Source organism: Portunus trituberculatus, chromosome 12 (genome assembly GCF_017591435.1).
Source record: "Portunus trituberculatus isolate SZX2019 chromosome 12, ASM1759143v1, whole genome shotgun sequence".
NCBI classification, from domain to species: Eukaryota; Metazoa; Arthropoda; class Malacostraca; order Decapoda; family Portunidae; genus Portunus; species Portunus trituberculatus.
Genome location: NC_059266.1, coordinates 5,795,539 through 5,808,038, shown reverse-complemented (window position 1 = coordinate 5,808,038; position 12,500 = coordinate 5,795,539). Strand labels below are relative to the sequence as shown.

The 12,500-nt window shown below is 36.3% G+C and overlaps 1 long non-coding RNA gene across 1 annotated transcript in view; it reads right to left on the bottom strand.

Moving 5' to 3' along the window:
- LOC123502535 overlaps positions 1-10,169 on the bottom strand; it is a 95,956-nt gene extending 85,787 nt beyond the window's left edge. The window contains exon 1 of the long non-coding RNA XR_006674155.1: positions 10,085-10,169. This is a non-coding gene — a long non-coding RNA (uncharacterized LOC123502535). The remainder of the gene's footprint in view (positions 1-10,084) is intronic.
- Between the last annotated feature and the right edge of the window lie 2,331 nt (positions 10,170-12,500).

Sequence of the window (12,500 nt, the reverse complement as noted above, 5' to 3'; positions counted from 1 at the left end):
TCTTATTTAGTTATTTCTCTCTTTATTTCTGTTTTTTTTTTTTAAGCTTTTTTATTTGTTTTGTTCTTTATTTGTTACTTTCTTTTTATTTCATTAGTTTTGTTTTTCTAATCTTTTTCTTCGTGTTTTTTTTTATTTACTTTTTTATTTGTTACTCTCTTTACACACACACACACACACACACACACACACACACACACACACACACACACACACACACATGTCCTTTCCCACTCTCCCCGACCTTCCCCCAACCACACCTTCCCACCCCTAAAATTCCCTCCAACACCTGCTACCCCCAACCAACCATCATCACCCCCACCCCACTCATCACATTCAAATCCCTCCCAATCCCTCCTTCTTCTCCTTCACCTTTCACCCTCCCCTCTCCCCACCTCCCCCCACCTGCTCGTGTCATCTCTACTTAACCCCAATAACCCCCACCCTCACCTGTCCTCCCCCATTCCCCTTCATCATATCCCCTCACTACTTCCCCTCACCTGTCTAACCCCTTCCCCATTTCCCCTCACCATTTCTCCTCTCTGAAAACTATTGTATCTTGGTGACTAGTGTATCTCCCCTCTCCTCCCTCTTCCTCCTCCTCCTCCTCCTCCTCCTCCCCTCCTCCTCCCCTCCTCTTCTTGACACAGGTAACCCCAGCAAAGGTGTGTTGGGAGATTTGTCTTGCTGAGGGGAAAACTATTATCTTTATTGTGCATGAAAGTAAGATTAGATTCTCTCTCTCTCTCTCTCTCTCTCTCTCTCTCTCTCTCTCTCTCTCTCTCTCTCTCTCTGATGGACAAATACACAAAAACAAACACATTTTCCTTCAATACACCTTAAGATTTTTTTCTCTCCCCTCTCCTCCCCTCTCCCTCTCTCCCCTCTCATCCCCAAAACACCTCCAACGCAAAGGCAAGGGTAGGGGAAGGTGGGGAGGAACAGAGTAAGGAGGGAAGGGAGGAGAGGGGAAGAGGAAATGAGGGAGGGGAGGGGAAAGAGGGATGGGGATGAGGGAGAAGGGGAGTGGAGGGAGTAAAAGTTGTTTATGTCTCTGCACAAAATGGCTGACTTAATCTTGTGTCTATTTAAGGAAACTTTTTTTTTTTGCTTTCATTAATTATTTCTTTCTTTCTCTCTTCCTCTTCCTCTTTCTTTTATCTTTTATTTTTTTTTTCTTCCTGTTTTTTTTCTTATTTTTAATCTTTGGCATGGTGTTATTATTCTCTCTCTCTCTCTCTCTCTCTCTCTCTCTCTCTCTCTCTCTCTTTGTCACTGCGTGTTTACGAGTGTGTGTTTATGTCTGCATGTGTGTGTGTGTGTGTGTGTGTGTGTGTGTGTGTGTGTGTGTGTGTTGCCACGTCACCACTCCTGCAACATCGGGGTCATCACACAAAATGGCGGACGATCACAGGCCATCAGGAAAACAAAAATATGGCGTCGTTATGAGAGGCGGGAAGAGATAGCGAAGGGAAAATAACACAGGGAAAAAAGAAGAAAAAAAAGGAATAAGGGAAAATATAAAAAAAAAGGACGAAAAAGTAGACAAAAGTAAAAAAAAAAATGAAAATAAATGAAAATAAAAAGAGATGCGAAGGAAAACAAGAGGAAAAAATGAAAAGGAACGATAGAAAATAATAAAAGAAGAAAATGAGTAGCGAAGGGAAAATAACAAGAGGAAAAGAAGAAAAGGGAAGATAACGAAAGGGAAAAGAAAAGAGGGATGCGAAAGGAAAATAAAAAGAAAAGAATAAAAAGAGGCAGCGAAGGGAAAAAAACCCAAAGGAAAACAAGAAAAAAGGAAACAGAAGAAAAGAAGATAGCGAAGGGAAAATGACAAAAGGAAAAGAAGGACGAGGGAAATAAATAAGGAAAGAAAGAGAGAAAAGAAGAGAAGATAACTAAGAGAAACAAGAAGGATGAAGGAAAACAAAGGGAAAAGAAAACACGACAAAGAAAAAGAAAAAGGACGAAGGAAAATAAAAAGAAAGAAAAAGAAATAGCGGAGGAAAGAAAACAAAAGGAAAAGAATAAGGGACGCGTGGGAAAATAAAGGAACAGTGACACGAGGGAAACTGGGAAAAAGGAAAGAGAAAAAGAAAGCGAATGAAAATAACCACGAGGAGAAATAAGGAAAACAAGACACGTGGCCAGAAAATATAGCAAAGTAGTGAAGGAAAAGTGTCCGGATATTTTTTTTTGTAGGAAGTTTGAAAGGAAGTTGAATAAAAAAAAGTGACAAAAGAAACTTCGTACATTAAGTTAAGATGTCCTAAGGTAAAATATATTGATCTTAACTTAACCTAACCTAACTTCATGTAACCTAACCTAACCTAACTTCATGTCAGCTAACTTAACCTAACCTAACTTCATGTAACCTAACCTAACCTAACTTCATGTAACCTAACCTAACTTCATGTCATCTAACTTAAACTAACCTAACTTCATGTAACCTAACCTAACCTAACTTCATGTCAGCTAACTTAACCTAACCTAACTTCATGTCATCTAACTTAAACTAACCTAACTTCATGTCATCTAACTTAACCTAACCTAACTTAAACTGAATTGTAACTTCATCTTAAGACACTGTAAGTTAACATTTCTTCGTCTTAACGTAAACCTCCAGTACCAAGACACGTTTTCTTATTCATTCTGGTGACTAGTTGGTGATTTCATACACCTTCAGAAACTTATGTGGGGGATTAAAATAGTGAAGACTGTGGCCATTAATCTTCTGACCTCCATAGACCCTTCCTCATGTCAATAAAATGGTCCAATTGTACACAAAACTTATGGTAAAAATTCTGCTTACTATTTGGCGATTTTTCACAGCTTCAGAAAGTTATGTCGGGGATTAGAATAGTGAAGACTGTGGCCATTAATCTTGTGACATCCATATACTCTTCCTAATGTCAATAAAATGGTCTAATCACACCAAAAACTCATGATGAAATTTGTGCTTACTGTTTGGTGAAGTTTTACAGCTTCAGAAACTTATGTGGGGATTAAAATAGTGAAGACTGTGGCCATTAATCTTCTTACCTCCATAGACTCTTCCTCATGTCAATAAAACTCATGATAAAAATTCTACACTGATACCGATTTTTCTAACTAATTTTTCTAACTATATTCTCTCTCAAATTTTCTCTAACTCAAATTTTCTTTAACTCTTATTTTCTTCCTCTATCTCTCTCTCATTTTCTCTAACTCTCATTTTCTCTAACTATCTCTCTCAATTTCTCTAACTTATTTTATCTAAGTTTCTCTAACTCAAACTTTCTCTAATTGATTTTCTCTATTTTTTTTTTTCGCGAGCGTCATTTCACTCGCATCACCATCACTTCATCTCACCATCACCATCACTTCATCATCTCCGTCTCACAATCAGTCAGTCATCTCAATACGCATCATCATCACTTCATCTCACTCATCATCACCTCACCTCACATAGCTTCATCTCACCTCACCATCACTCATCTCAAATCACCTCACCATCACTTCACCTCACCATCACTCACACACTTCATTTTCGCTCCTCACTCCGTCTACCTCACCTAACGAAATAATTCTCTCTCTCTCTCTCTCTCTCTCTCTCTCTCTCTCTCTCTCTCTCTCTCTCGTCACTTTTCTTCACTTATTTATCCATTTATCTTCACTCAAAAAAGAGGAAAAAAAAATCTCGTCTCATCTCAATTAGTTCCCTTTTATCATCTCTTATCCATTTGTCCCCTCTTTCCTAAACCGATTCTCTTCTCGTGTCTCTTCCCCTTCTTTTATCATTATTTCTTTATTTATTAGTTATTAGTTCTTTTAATTCTTCCCTTTTCCTTATAAATGTGTGTAAGTACGAGAAATAAGAAGAAACAGTCAGAATATTAGTTAGAAATGGTACATAGATTTATTTTTTAGGTTATTTAGAGAGAGAGAGAGAGAGAGAGAGAGAGAGAGAGAGAGAGAGAGAGAGAGAGAGAGAGAGAGAGAGAGAGAGAGAGAGAGAGACAGAGAGACAGAGAGAGACAGACAGACAAGAGAGACAGAGAGAATACATATTTCTTTTTAGGCAATTTAGAACGTAAATAGAAAGGAGAGAGAGAGAGAGAGAGAGAGAGAGAGAGAGAGAGAGAGAGAGAGAGAGAGAGAGAGAGAGAGAGAGAGAGAGAGAGAGAGAATACATATTTCTTTTTAGGTAATTTAGAACGAAATAGAGAGAGAGAGAGAGAGAGAGAGAGAGAGAGAGAGAGAGAGAGAGAGAGAGAGAGAGAGAGAGAGAGAGAGAGAGAGAGAGAGAGAGAGAGAGAGAGAGAGAGAGAGAGAGAGAGAGAGAGGAAAGTAAAAATCGAATGCGAGACAGGAAAGAAAGAAAAAAAAGGAGATCTGCGTCATTAAGGTTTTTTTTTTAAATATACGAAAAACGGAAGCAGCAAGAAATAGTTAGGCCTAAAACGTAGTAGGCCTATAACTTGACCCCTTCAGTGCCATGACGCGTTTCCATATTCATTCTGCTTACTACCTGATCATTTGGTACAGCTTCAGAAACTCATGTGGGGGATTAAAATAGTGAAGACTGTGGCCATTTATCTTCTGACCTCCATAGACCCTTTCTGATGTTGATAAAATATTCTAATCACACCCAAAATGCAAGGTAAAAGTGTGTTCCAGTACTCAAGGGGTTGAAATGTGTCTTTTTGGTACTCAAGGGGTTAAAATGTGTCTTTTTTGGTACTCAAGGGGTTAAAATGTGTCTTTTTGGTACTCAAAGGGTTAAAATGTGTCTTTTTGGTATTCAAGGGGTTAAAATATGTCTTTTTGGTACTCAAGGGGTTAAAATGTGGCTATCTTTTTGGTACTCAAGGGATTAAAATGTGTCTTTTTGGTACTCAAGGGGTTAAAATGTGTCTTTTTGGTACTCAAGGGGTTAAAATGTGTCTTTTTGGTACTCAATGGGTTAAAATGTGTCTTTTTGGTATTCAAGGGGTTAAAATGTGTCATTTTTGGTATTCAAGGGGTTAAAATGTGTCTTTTTGGTACTTAAGGGGTTAAAATGTGTCTTTTTTGGTACTCAAGCGGTTGAAATGTGTCTTTTGGTACTCAAGGGGTTAAAATGTGCCTATCTTTTTAGTACTCAAGGGGTTAAAATGTGCCTATCTTTTTCCCACCCATCATCACCGGTCACCATCTACACATCTGTCCAGCCATTCATAACTCACTAATGTCTAACTAACCAACTTATTATTCATTCTTCTATTCATTCACTCAGCTCCAAATTTCTTCCTATTTCTATTTTTCTTTTTCATCCAACCAGTTTCTTTTTTTCTTTTCCTTTTTTTTTTATCCAATCTTCTCCTTTCATAACGTCTCATTACTAATTTCGACTTACTTATCCACTAATCTCCAAATTTTAGTTTTTCTTTTTTATCCAACCTGTTTCTTTTGTTCTTTTCTTTTCCTTTTTTTTTTTTTTATCCAATTTTGTCCTCTAATGTTTCACTACTAACAATTATTTAGTCTGTTCCAATCATCACTAATCTCAAAATTTCTCTTTTCCTTTTTTTTTCTATGCAACTTGTTTCTTATTTTATTTTCCTTTTTTATCCAATCGTGTCTAACTTTCCTAATGATTCACCACTAACAAACTTTCTTTTTCATTTTTCTTCCTGTTTCAATTATTATTTTCATCCAAACTGTTCTTTTTTTTTTTTTAGTTTTCCTTTTCATCTATTCATTCACTAATCTCTTAATGTTTCAATTATTTTTATCCAATCCTTTTTTTTTTTTTTTCTTTATTTCATCCGACATTCTCCAACATTCCTAATCTCTCACCACTAAAACAACTAATTATTCAGTCAGTTCTATCCATCCACTAATCTCCAACTTTTTCCCCGTTTTTTTTTTATCCAAACTGTACTTTTTTTCAGTTTTTTTTCTAACCTTGTCTAACTTTCCTAATGATTCACCACTAACAAACTATTAATTCGGTCCATTCATCACTAACCTTTAAATTAGATAAACGTTTCCTTATTATTTTTCTTATCCTACCTCATCCTCATCCAACCTTCTTAATGATTCACCACTAAGTTTTATCCTACCTCATCCAACCTTCCTAATGATTCACCCTCTTCTCTTCATCCACTAATGAATGTAGGAGACTTTGTAAGCGAAGGAGGAGATGAATGAATGAATAAAGCAAAGTAAATGAGGAAGGCGTAGGATAATGAAGAAGGAAAGTGAAAGGAGGACTTAACAAGCTTGAATTAATCTTTTTTTTTGTGTGTGTCTTATTTTTGTCCCATCCTGTTTGTTCACCCGGGATGTTAGTGAAGTGACGCACCTTGTATCCCTTCACTACTACGCCAAACACGTCACTGTCTTATCTTTACGTTTCCTGGGGATGTGAGCAAGAAATGACGCAACCACACTGTAGGATTTTCCCTCTTCCTCTCTCTCTCTCTCTCTCTCTTACTCCTTTATTTTTTCCACCATGGCCGCCACAAAATAAATAACTTTTTTTTTTTATATTTGCTACTAATAAACCTGATTGACTTATTTTTTTCCCTGTACAAATATAAAGAAAAAAAAAGTAAATTAATATATATGAAAAATTTACAAAAAAATTTCATCTTTACTTTTTCTTTCTATAAATATGTGGCACTTTCAATTTTTGCGTCACACTTTGCAAAAAAAAAATAAATAGATAAATAAAATAGATAAATAAATAAATTCACGTTAACTTCATTTTATTAGTATTTTATTAATATTTTATAAGTATTTTTTTTTCTTCTTCAAACAGACTCATTTGTTCTAGTTTCTCTTTTTTTTCTCTCTCTCTTTTTCTTCCTGCCAAACAAACAAATAATTACATACAAGTTCATAATATAGAAACAAGAATATGCCCTGTGTGTGTGTGTGTGTGTGTGTGTGTGTGTGTGTGTGTGTGTGTGTGTGTGTGTGTGTGTGTGTGTGTGTGTGTGTGTGTGTGTGTGTGTGTGTGTGTGTGGGGTTTTATGCATATGAAAGAGTTGGCCTACGGAGGATATTCAGTAATACACACACACACACACACACACACACACACACACACACACACACACACACACACACACACTACAATGAATGAATAATCTTAAACTTTCTCCATTTTGCAATCTACTTTCACCCTCTTGTGTTTTGTTTTTTTCTTTGTTTTTTTTCTGTTGTTGTTGTTGAAATAAAAATTTACCTAATTCTAATTAACTCACCCATGTTTGTTTGTTTATGTGTGTGTGTGTGTGTGTGTGTGTGTGTGTGTGTGTGTGTGTGTGTGTGTGTGTGTGTGTGTGTGTGTGTTTAATATTCTCTTATAACCCAATTTCAGTTGCATTTCTATTTCTCTATCAATCAATCCATTTTTATTTATTTCTATCTATTTGTTGTCTTTATCTATCTATCTATCTATTACAAAAAGATAAAGCTTATTCTATCTAATTTATTTACTTTCTTCATTAATTTTTCTCGCTATCTATGTAAATGTCTGTCCGTCCATCTAATTACAATAGATGCTGAAGAATTCTCTCTCTCTCTCTCTCTCTCTCTCTCTCTCTCTCTCTCTCTCTCTCTCTCTCTCTCTCTCTCTCTCTCCCTTCGTTACTAAATTCATTAATAAATTACTTAACGAGACAAACCCCTCCACACGCCCCCGCGCGCCTCTCACCCCCCATCCCCCTTCCCTCCTCCCTCCCCCTAGCGTCCCCTACCCCATTTTTTCCAATATGGCCGCCACAAAACAAACAAAAGCAAATTTTTACTTGCCACTAATAAACGTGATTAATTTTTGCCTTCCCTGTACATATAAATAAATAAACAAATAAATAAATGAATAAAGAAAAAAAATAATAATAAATCCTTGAAAAGAATAGATGAAATACAAACAAATTACTTTCATTAGTTTTTTTTTCTTTTGTGTGTGTGTGTGTGTGTGTGTGTGTGTGTGTGTGTGTGTGTGTTACAAAATACACACACACACACACACACACAGTTTTTTTTTTAATACATCAAAAGTGTCGCTCCTGTATTGATCTATATTATGTTTGTTTGTCTGTGTGTTTGTGTGTTTGGTTTGTGTGTTTGTGTGTTTGTTTGTGTTGTTATTTGCCATTGGTATTATCACGCAACAGAACAGTGGCGGTGGATGACGGTGTGGAATTTAATGGGTGGTGGTGGTGGTGGTGGTGGTGGTGTTAGTCCATTTTAGATTTGAGAGTGCTTATTATCTCTCTCTCTCTCTCTCTCTCTCTCTCTCTCTCTCTCTCTCTCTCTCTCTCTCTCTCTCTCTCTACACACACACACACACACACACAATGTATTTAGAGATCTAAGATTGTTAAAGCTTCCAGACATTTTACATCTACAGACACATTTATTTGTACATAAATCTTTACATTCATTTCCCATCGAATGTGGCTTTACTTCAATGCCTAGTAATGTTACGCGGAGAACACGAGACCTACTGCTTCCGCTGTGCAGGTCATCGCATGCCAAGCAGAGCAGTGTCCTGTCAAGAGGAGCTAAAGTCTTGAACGATCTACCTCAAGACTTAAAATCCGATGGAAATATACTATCATTTAAATACAAATTAATAAAAGAAATATTCGCCTCGTATAACAATGTATAGATGTATAATATTTCACAAATACTACATACACTATTTATTAGGTCCTATTTTTGTACGTTATTTCATCTGTGTATGTGTATACTTTATTAAAACAGCTAATATTATTGAATTTTGCTTGCTATGATGTTCACCGTATAATAATCTACAGGCCCTAAGAAAGGTTCGGCTTAACGGGCCTGGCTTCGCAACACACTATGTTAACTGCCCATTATGTACATGACTATAGAGACAAATAAATGTATCTGTATCAGTATCTCTTTCTCTCTCTCTCAACAAACAAACTCACTCTGCCAAACTAGCGATGAAAAACAAACAGACACACAGACACACAGACAGACAGACAGACAGACTGGTAAAACGAATAAAGGGATGGAAAGGTTAAGAAAATACAATCAAGAGAATAAAGGAGGAAATAAATAAATGAGATAAGAAAATAAGAATAAAGGAAATATATATAAACGAATTGGTAGATGAATTAACAAAGAGATAAAGAATAAGAAACAGAAGATAAAGACAGAGAGAATGAAAGAGATGGAAAGAATACAGACAAGAAGAAATGATAAATGAAACAAGGAAGAAAGAGAACAAGATGAAAAGAAAGAAAATATGAACAGCAAAGGAAATAGGAAGAATAAGGACAACAAAAGATAAGAGATAGGAAACAGAACAAAAACACAAAATAAAGCAAAGAAAGAAAAAAGAGAAATGATAAAATATGGAAAAGGGAGAAAAAGCTAAAAAAAAAAAAAATGAAGACAAAAAGAAAGAAATGACACGAAATAAGAAAGATAACAAAAAAAAAATAAAACAGAGAATAAAAGAAAATATAATAAATGAAATAAGGAAAAGAGATAAGCTGAAAAAAAGTACAAATTGACAAAAAAAAAAATAGAAAAATGACAAAAAATAATAGAAAAAATAAAACAGAGAAGAAAATAGTGATAAAGAATTAAATAACGAAGAAAAAACTAAGAAAAAGTTAAAGTAGATAAAAAAGACAAGAAATTAGATAGAAAAATTAAACAAAACAAAATAAAACAGATATAGAAAAAAGAAATAAAGGAGAGAGAGAGAGAGAGAGAGAGAGAGAGAGAGAGAGAGAGAGAGAGAGAGAGAGAGAGAGAGAGAGAGAGAGAGAGCTAAAAAAAGTAAAAAATATGGAAAGATTACAAGAAAAAGAAAATAGAACACAAACACCAAACAAAGAGAATAAAAATTAAACAGAGAGAGAGAGAGAGAGAGAGAGAGAGAGAGAGAGAGAGAGAGAGAGAGAGAGAGAGAGAGAGAGAGAGAGAGAGAGAGAGAGAGAAAACAAGCGAAAAGAAAGTAAAAATTGACAAAAAGAAAATGAGAACAAATCAAAGAAATAGATAATAGAATACGAAACACAAAAATAAAACACACACACACACACACACACACACACCTACCTACCCACACGCAGGCGGCCAGGTAGGGCAGTAATTAGGACCACAGCACCTCCAGTACATCTTCCCTCGCTAGAACCACAACGAACACTGAAAATTTACACGTATTACTAATTTTATCCCTTCCTTCCTCCCTTCCCTCCGAGCAGATGTTCCTCTCCCTCTCTCTCTCTCTCTCTCTCTCTCTTTCTTTCCTTCCTTCCTCTCTCTCCTCACGTCTCTCCACTTGACCTCTGACCTTCCTCTTCTGGTCAGCGGGTCATTTCCTCGTCTTTATCATGTTTTATCTCCCGTTTTCTTTATTGTTATTATTTTTTTTTTATTTGGTGTTGTGTGTGTGTGTGTGTGTGTGTGTGTGTGTGTGTGTGTGTGTGTGTGTGTGTGTGTGTGTGTGTGTGTGTGTGTGTGTGTGTGTGTGTGTGTGTGTGTTTTCGTTTTTGTGTTCTTTCTTCCTTTTTCTCCTCCTCCTCCTCCTCCTCCTCCATATATGTAAATGGTGATGTTCTTCAGTAGTAGTAGTAGTAGTAGTAGTAGTAGTAGTAGTAGTAGTAGTAGTAGTAGTAGTAGTAGTAGTAGTAGTAGTAGTAGTAGTATATATCGTACTACTACTACTACTACTACTACTACTACTACTACTACTACTATAATGAACAATAGTAATAACAATGATAATAATAATAAAACAAAATAAATAAATAGACAATACAAATGATAGTGACAATAGCTCATCATCACTACAATCATCTCATCGCTCATCATTTCGTCATTTCAATAATAATAATAATAATAATAATTTTTTAATAGCCGTTCGTGAGTGTGTCTTATTTATACAGGCATCATTAAAACACACACACACACACACACACACACACACACACACACACACACACACACACACACACACACACACACACACACACACACACACAGCTGCCCATATAACCTTTGACCTGCCACACACACACACACACACACACACACACACACACACACACACACACACGCCACCGTCACGTACACACCTTTCCTTCGCGTGTCCCTTAAAAGATACTGAAAAACTGAAAACTGCGTAAAAATAGTGAAGGTTACAGTGATACGTTGATACAATGATACGTTAATACAGTGACACATTAATACACTGATACGTTGATACAATAATACGTTGATACAATAATACGTTGATACAGTGATACATTAATACAGTGATACCTTAATATAGCGATACGTTGATACAGTGACACCTTGATACAATGATACGGTGATACAGTGAAATCTTGATACAGTGATACGGTGATAGTGACACCTGGGTACAATGATACGTTGATACAGTGACACCTAGATAGTGACACCTTGATACATACCCCAAAAACAGTAAAATGCGCAAAAATAATGAAAGTTACCGTGATACGTTGATACAATGATACCTTGATACAGTAACACTAATAGTGACACCTTAATACAGTGTTTATCTCCGTGTTTCCTTGCTGGTGTGTTGAGTTGATACGTGTCTAAGGCGTTTCAATGTGTCACTAAGGTGTTATTAATGTGTCACTAAGATGTTCTCAGGTGTTCATCTACCAAAGGACAGGTGTGTGTGTGTGTGTGTGTGTGTGTGTGTGTGTGTGTGTGTGTGTGTGTGAAGTGGTACTTATGTTACTAATGGTACAGCTCCTACTACTACTACTACTACTACTATCTAACCTAACTGAAACTACAACAGCCTTTACTAAACTGACTCCTCCTCCTCCTCCTCCTCCTCCTCCTCCTCCTCTTACATCTCTTTCTCTTTCTCACCCTTCGTTTTCTCTCCTCCTCCTCCTCCTCCTCCTCCTCCTCCTCCTCCTCCTCCTCCTCCTCTTACATCTCTTCCTCTTTCTCGCCCTTCCTCTTTTCTTCTTCTATTCCTCCTCCTCCTCCTCATCTCTCCTCTTATCCATAACATTTCTTTTTCTAGTCCATTCCTTTCCATTCCTCATCCTTTCCCTTTTCTCTTTCCCTTTCCTCCTCTTCCTCCTCCTTGCCCTTCACCACCACCACCACCACCACCACCACTACTATAACACAAACTCTTTTTTATCGAGAGCTAACTTTAAAATCCTTTCCCTGTAAGTCCCCGCCGGCTCTCCCTCGGTCCCCATATACAGGTGAGGTGGCCAGGTGTTGCGGCTAATTAACCTCTCCGCCTACCTGTCAGGAACGTGGGAAAAAATGGACGCCACTCGAAATGCTATATAACTTTTCATATTTTTTTTCTATTTTTTTCTTGATTTATTTGATTTATTTTAGTTTTTATTTATTTTTTTTATTTTCATGTTTTCTTTTCTTTATTTATTTCAGTTTTTTTTATTTTTGTATGTATTTATTTTTTTATCTATTTTATTTCTTATTTTTCTTATGTTTTGTTATTTTTGTTCGTTTTTAGT